The sequence below is a fragment of the Lolium rigidum genome, chromosome 3 (assembly GCF_022539505.1).
Source record: "Lolium rigidum isolate FL_2022 chromosome 3, APGP_CSIRO_Lrig_0.1, whole genome shotgun sequence".
Lineage (NCBI taxonomy): Eukaryota > Viridiplantae > Streptophyta > Magnoliopsida > Poales > Poaceae > Lolium > Lolium rigidum.
Genome location: NC_061510.1, coordinates 157,338,585 through 157,352,281, shown reverse-complemented (window position 1 = coordinate 157,352,281; position 13,697 = coordinate 157,338,585).

Sequence of the window (13,697 nt, the reverse complement as noted above, 5' to 3'; positions counted from 1 at the left end):
ATCTCGAATTCAACATTTATTGTAAGAGAAGTTACATCGCTCGGCGGATGATTGGAATCGAAGGGCGTTTGAGGAGACAGAAGAGGGATTGAATCCTCCTGACTGAAATGAGTCAGGCGCCCAACTTCATCTAATAATTATTTCTCTGACAATTCAGCAACATTCACTCTGGGTTCATCCATGGGGCCCGAATATAACCACATCGGGCGAGCTCTAGACATGACTGGTTGGATTCGACATTTCAAGAAAACGGCCGCTATTTCAGTACATGTAGTTTGGCCATCAGTCACTTTGATTCGAAGAATTCTATCGAACAACTTGTCGACTGCCAGATTTTCTTCGGGTGACAAGATATCTTCCAAGATCTTTTGGGCATGGCTTCAGGAACATCAACAAATCTCGGCAGACGCATTTTGGCTACTGATGAATCTTTGATGTAGAACCACTTCAACCTCCATCCTTGAATAGACTCTCTCATTGGGAAGCTGAAGTAGTTCACTTCTTTGCGGACAACAAACCCAACTCCACCAGTGACGAAGGAACCACTACTACAGTTATAGCGTTTCACGAAGAAGATTTTCTTCCATAAACCAAAGTGAGGCTCGATGCCCAGAAAGGCCTCACATAGAGTAATGAAAATATCAAGGTGAAGGATTGAATTAGGAGTCAATTGCTACAGCTGAATCTCGTACACATGAAGAAATGCCAGAGAAACTCGTGAGCAGGGAGAGAAAGCCCACGGTATAGGAAGGACATGAACATCACAGTAAAACCGGCAGGAGGATTGGGGCGTGAAGCCGAACCTGGAAGGATGACGTTCCCATTTCCAGCTGAAGTCAGACCAAGATTGCGAGCTTTTTTCTCGTCGCGCCTGGTTGTTGTGGAAGTAGACCAGTCACCGAGCATAGGCTCCGCGGCGGAAGCCTCCGGAGCGGGCGGCCTGGGTGGCATAGGAGCTGAAACCGAAACTTCACATGCGCCCCTTCTCGACGCGCTCGATGCAGCTTTGGCAGTAGCACCGCTGGTCGTGGCATCGGTGGCAAGCGTGAGGTTCCTCTTCTTCACCATCGCCGGAGAAGTTTAATCAGGGAAGAGTCCAAGAATAATGGTGTGGGGACCCCAGACTAGCTGTCCGAAACTCCCTGTTATGTATACAGTTCACGATCCCATGATCAGTGCGCCGTGAACACATAACCGAACTGATATCAAATTACACCATCCATTACAAAGCGGAATAAGAAAATTACAACATGGTCACATGACCAATATTTACATAATAGCCTCGAAGGGCCTAACTAAACATCAGAGTAGCATCATCACTTCAGCAGCGCAGTACCCAAGTCATCTGCCATAACCCTACAGGCAACTGACTGGGAAGACGTTCCTAGCTCGCATAGACGTCGCCAACTCCTTCATCCGTCGTGTTCCTCCAAGTCTGGCCAAGTAAATAGCCAGGGACAAAGCCGTGAGTACATTGGAATTGTACTCGCAAACCATCGAGAAGGTACTTTGCAAGAGTGCAAGATAACAAAGGCTAATCTAAGATGACAAGAGGGAAGAGCTAATTTCTCTTGTGGAAATAGCATGTGAAAGAGAAATAGTTTCTTTTGTGGATATAACAAGTGAAAGAGAAATAGTTTCTCTTGTGGATATAGCGTGCAAAAGAGCGTCAGTTTCTCTTGTGGATATAGCGTCCCGGCATCTCAATTGAAGGGGACACTAACAGGGTGATAAGACATTTCTATGACATCTCTATATCTTTATTGAAGAAGATACTTCAAAAGATAACCTATGACATCCCTATATCTTTATTTAATGAGAGTTAGCATACCGCCATCTCAGGTGATGGGGATACTAGGGAAGTCCTATGACATCTCTATATCTTTATTGAATAAGAGTTCCTCTACATGAAACACTATGAGAAGTCCCCCACTTTGCTTTATTTTCACACGACCATCTCCATATGGTCGACACACGCCTTTCCCGTACCCTTCCGGTACATCCAACACAAATTTCCTTTGTAAAGCATTTAACAAAACAAAACTCAAGCCCAGGTTAAGTATGGCCATTTCAACTTGTCCATGACCGCAGACGCGGCTATTCGAATAGATTTGACTCTGCAGAGTTTGCACACTTTCCCCACAACTATCCGGATACCTATCGTGTGGGCATCATCCCCGCATAGCAACATATGCCACGACGGATACCCGAACATGACCTTTCGCTTGTCTCCACTGGCATGAGTCCTTCCCTACGGGCTTAACCCTTCCCGGCACCCCAGCAGCATACCCCCTTTTTGAGCGTATCTCCGGCGCCATGGCAGAAGACCCTCAGTAATCGTCCGGCTATCAGTTAAGACAGTGTATTGCCTCCTCCAGAGCGCAACCCTGCTTCAGGGGCCATATCCACCCCTATAGAAAGTTGTGAGGTGTCCCATGCCAGCTTCAACAAACTACGGGCTAAGCCCCATCCCACACCAGGGTAGTGTGGTTGCGCGATAAAAAGTTGGGACGGCGAACACTTACACGCAGTGCTCCTTTGAAAACATTTCACCCACACTTCCTTTACTTGCCAACAACCAACCATATTCCTCTGAACAACCTTGTTCAAAACATTTGCTTTTCCAAAAACATACACTTGGGTAGAGTTAACTTACCCAAGGTATATTCCTCCGAACAACCTTGTCCAAAACATTTGTCTTTCCAAAACACACACTTGGGTAGAGTTAACTTACCCAAGGTTTTCACAAACATTTACAACAAGGTAAGCCTTGAGGGGTTCCCAACCTAAAGTTTCATGAGTTGAACTAGTATTGCACTACGGCCGAGATGAGAGTCATCACGCCATAGATGGTGTAAGAAGGGGTAATGGAGTGGATCACACTTGCTTAAGGTAAGCATGTATTATGACAAAACAAGGAGGATTATACTTTCAGATTTGTGGTGCTAAACATACAACTTAGATAGTGGAGTATCACTATCCAACATACTCTCCAATGGGGTACACGGCATACTCCTCTCAAGTTGAGAATACACCAAGATCATGACGTTGATTCCTTTATACAACAAAAGGGGGGGTGTGGTGTACATCACTATCTAGAAATGAGACATGCTCATGTTGAGCATACAAGTTAACCAAGTGGAATAGCATGACCATGATGTCATGCATCCCAAGATCACAAGGCCAATAGTGGAGTATCACCACTAGGGAGTACTCCACTAGCAACCATACATAGGCAACAAATATGTAGAGAACAACACACATAGAATCAAGGTGCTTTGGGGATCAACAAATGACACCCAACTAGACACCAAATCAGAGATCAAAGATGGCTTGCCTTGGCTTATTTGTCCCTGTACTTCTTCAACTCCATCAATATAATAATCCCAACAACATAAATAAAATCCTCGTCCGATTCCACTTCTTCTTCTTCTCCGGAATTGTTCGCATCTATCGCCGGAAAATATAAAAGGAACACAATCAATCACATTGCACCAACAAAACAAACATACAACAATCATCAATCAAAAGCTAACCACTCTACTAAAGCTAACGTATAGAGGACTTATAGATACTACAAAGCAACTAAAAGAGAACCCAATTTATTTACCTAGTAAAGGTATGAGAGTACCACGACTTAGCAATTGCCTCTCTCGGTATCACCATGGCACAAATTAAGTATCCCCTGGTAGATAACATCATAAAGAGGACAAGTGCATTAGTTTGGCATCACAAACATTCATATTATAATTTGAAACATTTTTGGAAAAGCGGGCAATCCTTCTCCCTATTTTATAAAGCTTACATAACACTACACAAGAATAGGAGCAATTGACATGCCCCACCATTTGAAAACTTAAGCAAAACAAAAGAGATAATGTTAAGTTGCAGAGGTTTTGTTTTGCAAGCATAAAACAAAGGTTGCCCATTTCTAATAAAAGAGAAGGTCAAAGGTTTTAAAATAAATCAAAAAGTTTTGGTCCAACAACTCATATAGCACACACATGTTAATATCAGTAACCAATAAGCTTGAACAGATACTAGAAGTATTTTTCCTAGATGGCCAGTACTAATACAAGACTAACCCAATTAGAATCACCCAAAAAGGTTAATCCTACTATTTTAGGAATTTCTTTGAATCTAACTGTACAGAAAACAAGATCTGTAAGCCATAAATCGTATAAAAATCCAAAAAATATGAGACCACCGACATTTGAAAGATATTTAAACAGAGATGCATACACAATTGGATTTGGGTTCAAATTGTTTCTGAAACTCTCACAAATGGATTAACAAGGTTACTGCATGTCTTCACCATTTTCTTTATCTCTGGATTTACATAACAGATAAAGGTTTGAAACTTGTTTGAGATGATTAAGAAAACATCCAGTAGTACTACCAAATTGGAATCAATCAATTAGGATCAAATATGGATTTTTGGTGATTTAAAAGCTAACAGCCATATCTGCAGAACACACGGAACAAGTTTAATTCACCAAAAATCGTACATAACTCATAAAAATATGAGGTCATCTGCATCTGAAAGGTATTGAATAGGTGGTTCTTACCCAATCTGTTTAATCCAAAAATTCGTTTCCAAGCTCCTAGTTTAAGTCGACAAAGTCAGATCTGACCAGATCTTGATCTGTGAACCATTTTAATTTCAGAAGGTCATTCGAAGTGAAAACAACGCCAAAATGAAGGTACTGAAGAGGGCTTTCACCCACAGTTGAGTTTGCTCAAAAAGGTTTTGTAAAACGGAACAAATCTAACAAACAGTGATTCTGCCTGTTTACAGAACTTTATTTACCTAGGAAAATCCATAACGAATTTGAGGATGAAACCAACGCAAAGTTGTAGATCTTTTCAATATCTATCTGTGGAACTTTGAACACTCGATTTGGATCTGTACACGAGTTTTGGCGGATTTTACAAAATCGTACAGAATCTGAAACAGCAAGATAGCAGAAATTACTGCAGGGATTTGGACGAATTTTGCTCAAGAACTTCAGATCTGAGGATAGCTCAAGATTCTCCATGCTTGGACCAACATGCACCTGCATCAAGATCCAATCTTAGCAATGGAGGAAGAAGAAGAGGAGATAAAACCATCTAGGGTTGAGGAGAAGAAGGAGAGGGATGCTCTCATGGTGAGGAGGAGCTTGAGGGAGGAGGGGAGCTGCATCTTGGCTGGTTTTCATGGCCATGGCCGGCCATGGAAGCAAGGGGCATCAGCATTTCATGGGGAAGTGGAGGAGGAGAGTGTGAGGGAGTGGAGGAAGAAAAATGAGAGCCAAAGGTGGAGGAGGTGGCCGGCCAAGCCTCTTTTATAGAGGGAGAGGGGTGGTTGCCTCCTTCTTTGATTGGCCAAGGTGGGTGGCTGCTCATTTAATGATTGGGTTAGGTGGGGTACACGGCTTGTGGAGAAAGGAAATGAAGAGGAACCTGGCCGAAATTCTTGCCATGGCCGGCTCCTTTCTTGTCATGAACAAGTGAGAAATGTGAGAGAGATGCACAACATTCTTGTAAATAGACCAAAGCATGATGTTGGGGAGGTAATGTCAATGAGTGACTTGGATGAAGATTAAAAGTGGAGGTGGAGACATGGAGATAAAAATGAGTGTGAGAGTGATATGCACTATGGGGATTATTTCTACCACTATGGTTGTGTCAAACACATGATGAAAAGATAGACCCAAAGGTATAACTGATGATTAGAGGGTTGCATTGGAATTTAAAGTTGAAAGAATTGGGATTTGACCACTATAAGGGAGTTGGTCAGATGTTGGATGGGGTGGTGTTGTTTTGGTGAAGTAAATATGAAAAGAGAGAGAGAGATGAAAGTGTATACCATTTTCTAAGTTGGATCACAAAGTGGAATCATCTCAAGGTCACATGATTAAGTTAGATAAAGATTTATGAGAATCTTTAAAGAAAAAGGAGATGGACATGGGACACTATTCACTGGAAAAATGTCAAATGACCATCTTCATGATCATGAATTGGAGGATGATGGGATACAATATGGTAGATCAGAGATGTGCATAAGATGTGCAAGAGTTGCCATTTGAAATAGAGTTCAATTTAAAGGTATAGGACACACCTCAATTATCAAGAGACAATTGGGAATGAACCCAAGTGAAAAGAAATTTGAAACTGTTGAGAGAAAATTAGTTGGAAAATAGGAGGTCAAAATGTTCTATTTACTTTCTCAACTAAAGTAGAGTTTTCTCAAACTTAAAATAAACAAGAAATGGTATAGATACCATAACAAGCCTTTTTGTAAAAAGGAAGCAAAATAAAAAAAATGTTTTAGAAATAAGTACCTGGTAGAAATGGGATGAAAACAAAACCCATTTCAGTTCCACGTTTTCTTTGAAGAAATTCTTGAAAATATTTAATAAAACTAGGAGTAGTTTTATGATCCAAACTAGGGAAGGAAAAACAATAGGGTTTTTGAGATAGAAAACTAATTTAGGTAGGAGTGTTCTCAAGGGTAGATGGTGGCTACAAAATGTACCCATCATTCCACTCTTGGTTTTGTGAAGATTAAACTTGAATAAACACAAGAGCCAAAAGTGCAGAAAGTGATCTTGAGGTTAAACATTTGATAGGGTACAAGATCAACGGAGTATAAGAGTTGCAAGAGTAGAATGGGACATGCAAGACGTGGAAGTTACAGATGGTATTGCACATATGAGATCAATGCATTGAGGTCAGCTAAAACAGTTGTGAGTGCTTAGAGATCAATTGCCAAAGTCTGGACATTTTAAGCCTGTCAACACAGATGGTCGACATGGCCTCAAAACCAACAAGGATGAGTGGGTACAAGAGAGGGATGTAGCTAGGGGTAGATGATCCCAAGTTTTGAATTAAGGATAATTGAGCTATCTTGTACCACAAAGAGGAAAAATCAAGTTGGCACACTCATGTTGCCATCAGGAGAAGAGTTTGATGTAGTAAAAGGAAAACAAATTTTCCTAAGTCACACATGTGTTTTATTAGGTGAGTTGTTTGTCCCATCACCAGAGGTGTTGTTCTTTGAGGTAGCTCAAGACAAAACTCAACAAGCAATTCAAGACAATTCATCTAGCAGCAGATCAAAGCAATTCATCACAACAAACAAATCAAGGCAATTCATCTAATTAGTTTATAGAAAAAGTTTTTGTTCCCCCTAATTTTTGCATTAAGGACAAATAATCAAGGTTGCAAAAGTGGGGCGTTACAAATGGCGGCGGTGCAACGGCTTTGAGGAAGAAAGGCGAACGAGGAAGACGGGCTGTGAGAAAGAGAGAATGAAAAAGATGGATCTCATCCCCCACGGTTATAAAGTAAAAGTTCAACAAACGAGATCTGGAATTAGGTCACCACGTGTCATTGCATTTATCCTACCAAGGAACATTTCCTTCACTACACGCGGAAATCGAGGAGGCGTCTTGGTCAATTCGCAAGGACTAGTCATTTCCTAACTGACCGCACAGAAGTAGGGTGGGCCTATCAAGGTCATGTCTTGTCAATCAAACCTCCGCAACAACGACGTCACTGATGATGTCATAGGAACTATCAGTATCCAAACAAAACATTTGGAGGAAGCATCCGAAGAAATCTACAACATTCGAGTAGTGCAACTTGAGTCTATGCGCGGTTGCAAGCATCCGTGCCTAGACTCAGGGGGCTACTCCCATCGGGAGCGCTTGTCGCGCACCCGATAGAAATTATGGACCTGAAGGAATCACAAGATCCAGGATCATGCCCGTGGACTTGATTCTGAGTAGGGTAGCATTGTTTTGCCATTCGACAGTTAACCAACATCGATTAAAGCTAGGCACATTACTCAACATCCTTTACGTACTATCAACAAGAATGGCCTGACTCGAAGATATTGAAAACCCGATATAAAGAAGCTATCGGGTGACCGCTACAGTTTGCAGAAAATATCGACAGACGTAAAACATTCGAGTAGTACAACTTGAGTCTACGCGCGGTTGCAAGCATCTGTGCCTAGACTCGAGGGCTACTCCCATCGGGAGCGCTTGTTGTGCACCCGATAAAAATGAAGCTTTCAAGATCAATGGACGTTCGATAGAAGACAACTTTAGTCCCTGCCCGAAGCGAAGCTACGGCAAGTCACTCGGAGCTACTGATGTGGGCATTACCCTTCGGGTAACTAGTATTGCGCTACCTCCTACGGCCCAACCAGGGGACCATGAAGATCATCTACCAACCAAGGTGGGCCGCCATGTCGGTTTCCATGAAGGATTCTTCAAGAACAAGGCAAGAAGACGAAGAAACAAGGAAATTTCAGATGTAGCATTCTTTGTAATCTAGATTATTAATAAAGGCCGTGTGCATCACCATGATGCAGAGCTGGGGTCATATCCCCTTTTCGAAGAATTTTTTTTACTTAGACCATAGCCTTATTCAAAATCAATTCTCAGTCAAGCTGCAAAATCTCCTACCAATCCCGAAATATTTCGGAATGGCTTTTCAAAATTGATTTTCAAGATACATCATGATTATGATCGTGGTAACCGATTTTCAATGTGATGATGACTTGATGTGACACTTGGCCGTACTAGTACGGTCTCATATTTTTGTATTACTTGGACCATAGACAAATTCGAAATCTCATTCCAGCGGCAAAACTTTCCGCCCAAAAAATCAAAATATTTCACACGCTTCTAACTTCCCATTCTACCCTCGTAAAGATGACAACAATGTCCATGTATAAGTTGGTTGGTGGGGGGTTAACCCATCATTTTTTCGATCACCACCTCCCTAGCTCCGGAAACTCCCCGGAAAAAAAATTCATTTTCCTTAGTCTCTCCTCTGAGACCACCCACCGGAACTTCCCAAGTCCCTCTCTCTCCCACCTCCACGACCACCGCACCGGAACATCCCCGCCAGACTTCCCTGGCCTACCCAAGGCCGCGCGATCCTCGTCATCCAGCTGTCTGCCGGATCCGCTTCATCGACGCCGTCATCAACCGGACCGGATCATCCCCGTCGAACCTCGAAACCATATACTCATCCAGCAGTCTAACGAAGTCGCTTCAGCTGTGGTATCGTCCACCCCACTGGAGCCGCTTCGCCGGATCCGTCGTCCACCGCATCGGATCTAGCTCACCGACACCACTGTGCATTAACCGGATCTGCTTCACCGGCATCGTGCATGATCTAAATTCTTCTATTGTCGCTTTTCTATTGCTTGCCTGCAAGTTCTTGTTTAATCTTGGGGGAACCTGTTTGTGCTAATGACGCACCATTACGTTTTTGCAGATGAGATGAGTAATCATGAAGTGTAATGGCCGTCTCTCCAACCCCATGTAGCATATGTAGTGTACTTCATCACCGGATCTATCAACCCCAGGAAGATCTACAGTGACTCCCACATAGTGTTTCTCCTCATGTAAGTCCCTTGTTTTAGCAGCATGTTCTGGGTTCAAATGCTTGTTTGTCTGAAGCTCTTTAAGTTCATTCCTAGCTATGACAGTAACACCCTGCTATTTTCTAGTTCATTGCTAACTTTAAGCGATAACTTTAAACGATTGAACATTTTGGTTTGCATTTCCTGCTCTGTAGATGTAGCCATCATAACTTCTATATCTTCCTCAGTCGTTGTTTCAAAAATTATAGCCTGCTACTATTCTGTTCATGCCAATTTTGTACGCCCTGGACATGTTGGTTTGCATTCCCTGTACTACAAGTGATGCCAATGTTATTTCTATCTACTTCGTCGTAAGCTAACAAATTAACTGCGTGCTATTAGTTCCTGCATGCTATCGCTCTGCCATCCTGCACTAAAAATTTATTAGAACTCGTCACAGCAGCTACTTCGATCATAATTTTGTCTGCCATCTGATTCTTCAAAAACTGCAATATTAACTTGTTTCTCTTACTTGGCATGGCGGTCACATATAGAATGTTGAACATATTGATGTGCATTCCCTCTTCTACAAGTTCACAGGTGATCTCACTATATTTCGTTTCTGGTCCATCCTAAGCCGTAGCATTAATTATCCTCTATGTGTTGCCCATTACAACTTTATATCCCGAAACAAATTGATTTGCATTCCTTTATCTACAAGTTTATGAGTGATGCCATTATAAATCATATCTATTTTATTCCTAGCTATTATAGTAGCATCCTGCTATTATTTAGTTCATGGCCAATTTTAAGTAATTGCATATGTTGGTTCGCATTCCCTGCTCTATAGCTTTTGGCATTGTAACTTCTATTTTGGTTTACATTCCTTGCTCTGTAGATCTAGCCATCATAACTTTATCTTGCTTAGTCGTTGTTACAAAAATTATTGCATGCTACTATGTTGTTTGTGCCAATTTTTTACTCCATGAACATGTTGGCTTGCATTCCATGTACTACATGTGATGCCATTTTTTCGTATCTAGTTCATCGTAAGCTAACAAAGTAAGGACTTAGTTTGGCATGCTATCACTCTGCTGTCTAACCTGTAGTACAAATAAACTTGTCATACTACTAGATAAAATGCATCATCATGATGCAGAAGCTAGGGTCTAAATCCCCATTTCGAAAAAAATAACTACTAGATAATAATTTTGTGTGCCATCTTGTTCTTCAAATGCTGCATTATTGACTTGTTTCTCTGACTTGGCATGAAGCTCACATATGGAATGCTGAACATATTGGTTTGCATTCCCTCTTATACAAGTTCACGAGTGATCCCACTATATTCTGTATCTGGTCCATCCTAAGCTCCAGCATTAACTATCAGCTACGTGTTGCTCATTACAAGTTTATATCCCGAAACATCTTGATTTGCATTCCCTTCACTATAAGTTCAGGAGTATTATTTAGTTCACGACCAATTTGAAGTAATTGCACTTGGCACATGTTGGTTCGCATTCCGTCCTCTTTAGCTTTTGCCATCGTAACTTCTATTTTTGGTGTACATTTCCTGCTCTGTAGATGTAGCCATCATAACTTCATCCTTCTCAGTCGTTGTTACAAAATTTATAGTCTGCTACTATGTTGTTCATGCCAATTTTGTACTCTCTCAACATATTGGTTTGTATTTCGTGTACTACAGGTGATACCATTGTTAATTTTATCTAGTTCGTCGTAAGCTAACAAAGTAAGGACTTAGTTTGCACACTATCACTCTGCTATCTGGCATGTAGTACAAATAAACTGTTCATACTACTAGATAATAATTTTGTGTGCCATCTTGTTCTTCAAAAGCTGCAATACTGACTTATTTCTCTTAGTGTGGTGCTCACATAGGCCTGCATGTGTGTATATATGCATGAACACACATTCTAGGGAGATTCATGCCACATCGCTCACTATTTTGGTGTTCAATGCATGAATACCACCGGGATGGAGGGAGTACATAATTCTGTTTATCATGCTGGAACTCGTATGTATGACTGATCGTGTCTTGATGCAGAGTAACAAATAAGTCCCTTCAGAAATAAGGGCAACATTGGACAACTTCAAGTGCAGCAACCAGGTGAGTTGCATGGGACTCGACAGTAGTAAGTCTGCTGTTTCATTCTAACATGCTATGTTATATTGGATGTTGGTATGCGGCATGCACTCTTTGTTTGCTTATTGGTAGTCTATATTAGTCCCATACCGGTAGACTATCTGTGCGCATTACAATGATCTTATTATAACGACGAAATGATGAGTTCCAAATTCTTTGGCAAACAACATTGTAGTGTCTTTGCCTTTCCATTGTTGATGTCTTAACTTGTAATGTCTTTGTTTCAGATATAGGTGGTGCACGGACAACTTAAAAGATTGCCTAATCGCTTCATTGTATTGGTAGGTTTAATTGCCATTCAATTTCTCTGTGTTCTGTAATATTTTTTTCAAAGCCTTGCAGCTGATGTAATATTTAGTTAGTTTCTATAGTTCTTTCGCGCATTCTTTCTATAGTGTTTGTGGTAAGTGAGGCTATCCGACAGAAATCTTGTGCTACGTAAAATATTCCCAGTATCTTTCTATGTTCGTATCTTTCTATGTTCTTCACAATCTAAATCACAAATTCTCATCCCTTCAACGGCCCAATTAAGCGAAATCACATATGGGTCGGCCCGCAAAATCCGAAAGTGCCTATCAGGTCGGTATATAAACAGCAACTAAACGGGCTAGCCCACTTACTTATTGGGCCAGCCAACTTGCTTTAAGGTGGACCCCACTCACTAACTGGACTAGCCCTATAACAGGAAAGAGGGCCCCACGTGCTTAGTTGGCCAGCCCATTTTTGGTAACTGGGCCAGCCCGTTAGGAGGAAAGTGGGCCCCAAAAAGTTATTGGGCCAGCCCACTCACTTGTTGGGCCAGCCCACCTGCTTTTTGGTGGACCCCACTTACTAACTGGGGCGGCCCGTTAGCACGATAGTGGGCCCCACAAGCTTATTGGGCCGGCCCACTAACTTGGTGGGCCAGCCCACTTGTTTTATGGTGGGCCCCACTTACTAACTGGGCCGGCCGGTTAACATGAAATGTGGGCCCCACCTGCTTATTGGGCCAGCCCACTTAGTATATGGTGGACCCCACATACTAACTGGACCGGCCCGTTAACAGGAAAGTGGGCCCCACCTAGTTTTTGGGCCGTCCCACTAACTTGTTGGGCCAGCCCACTTGCTCTATTGTGGACCCCACTTACTAAATGGGTCAGCCCGATAACAGGAAAGAGGGACCCACATGCTAATTGGGTCGGCCCACTAACTTCTTGGGCCAGCCCACTTGCTTTATGGTGGACTCCACTTGTTAAATGGGTCGGCCCGGTAACAAGAAAGTGGGCCACAAATGCTTAGTGGGCCGGCCCGGTTGCCTTTTGACCGGTCAAACGAAGGCATTCGGCCCGGCCCACATGCTTAGTGGGCCGGCCCGTTTAAGTTTTGACCAGTCAACCTTTGAGGTTAGGCCCAGCCCACGTACCCGATAGACCATCCCAGCTAGATAGTTGACCGGTCAAACTAAGTCAGTTGGCTCGGCCCGCAAACTAAATGGGCCGGCCCGCTTAAGGCGTGGCAGGCCTCGTGTGGGCCTACCATCTACCACGGGGTTTTAGCCGGTTAACGGTGTTAACCGGCAGTTAACGGCATCTGCCACGTGTTAGTTTGCATGACGTCAGCAGTCAACGGGCTCCCGAAAACACTTCTGCAACAGTCCAATTTTCCGTGGCGGAAGGGTGCCCGAACGCGATGAACCGAAAAAAACGTGGTAGGACTTTGCCTGACGCAGTTTCGACCGCAGAACCCATATCGTCGGGTTAGGCCCATAGGCGATGAAAAAGGGGCCATACCTGACAAAAATTGGACCTTGAGTATTAGAACATTTCTTGTAGTGATCCCTCGTCAACAATATCATAGAAGAAGGATCCAGCACATAGGTATTAAAAATATGGCCATAATCATGTAGGGCAGCTCATATGACACTAAGAATTATGAAGAGCATGAGAGAAACAGATCAAGCTACTTCCAAAAACCCGTAGTCTAGATCTGGAATACTCCCCTTTTATCATAGTGATGGTGATGAAGATGTTGGAGAAGTTAGAGATCCCTCCGGCGGTGATCCTAGCGGAGTTTCCCCCTCCAATCTTCGCTGCTGGAGCCTCTATTTTTGTGTTTCTGTCTTCTGCAGCGCTCTCCTCCCGAGAACTCTTTGGAGTCATATATATAGTGATTTTTAGGTCAAAATACGTC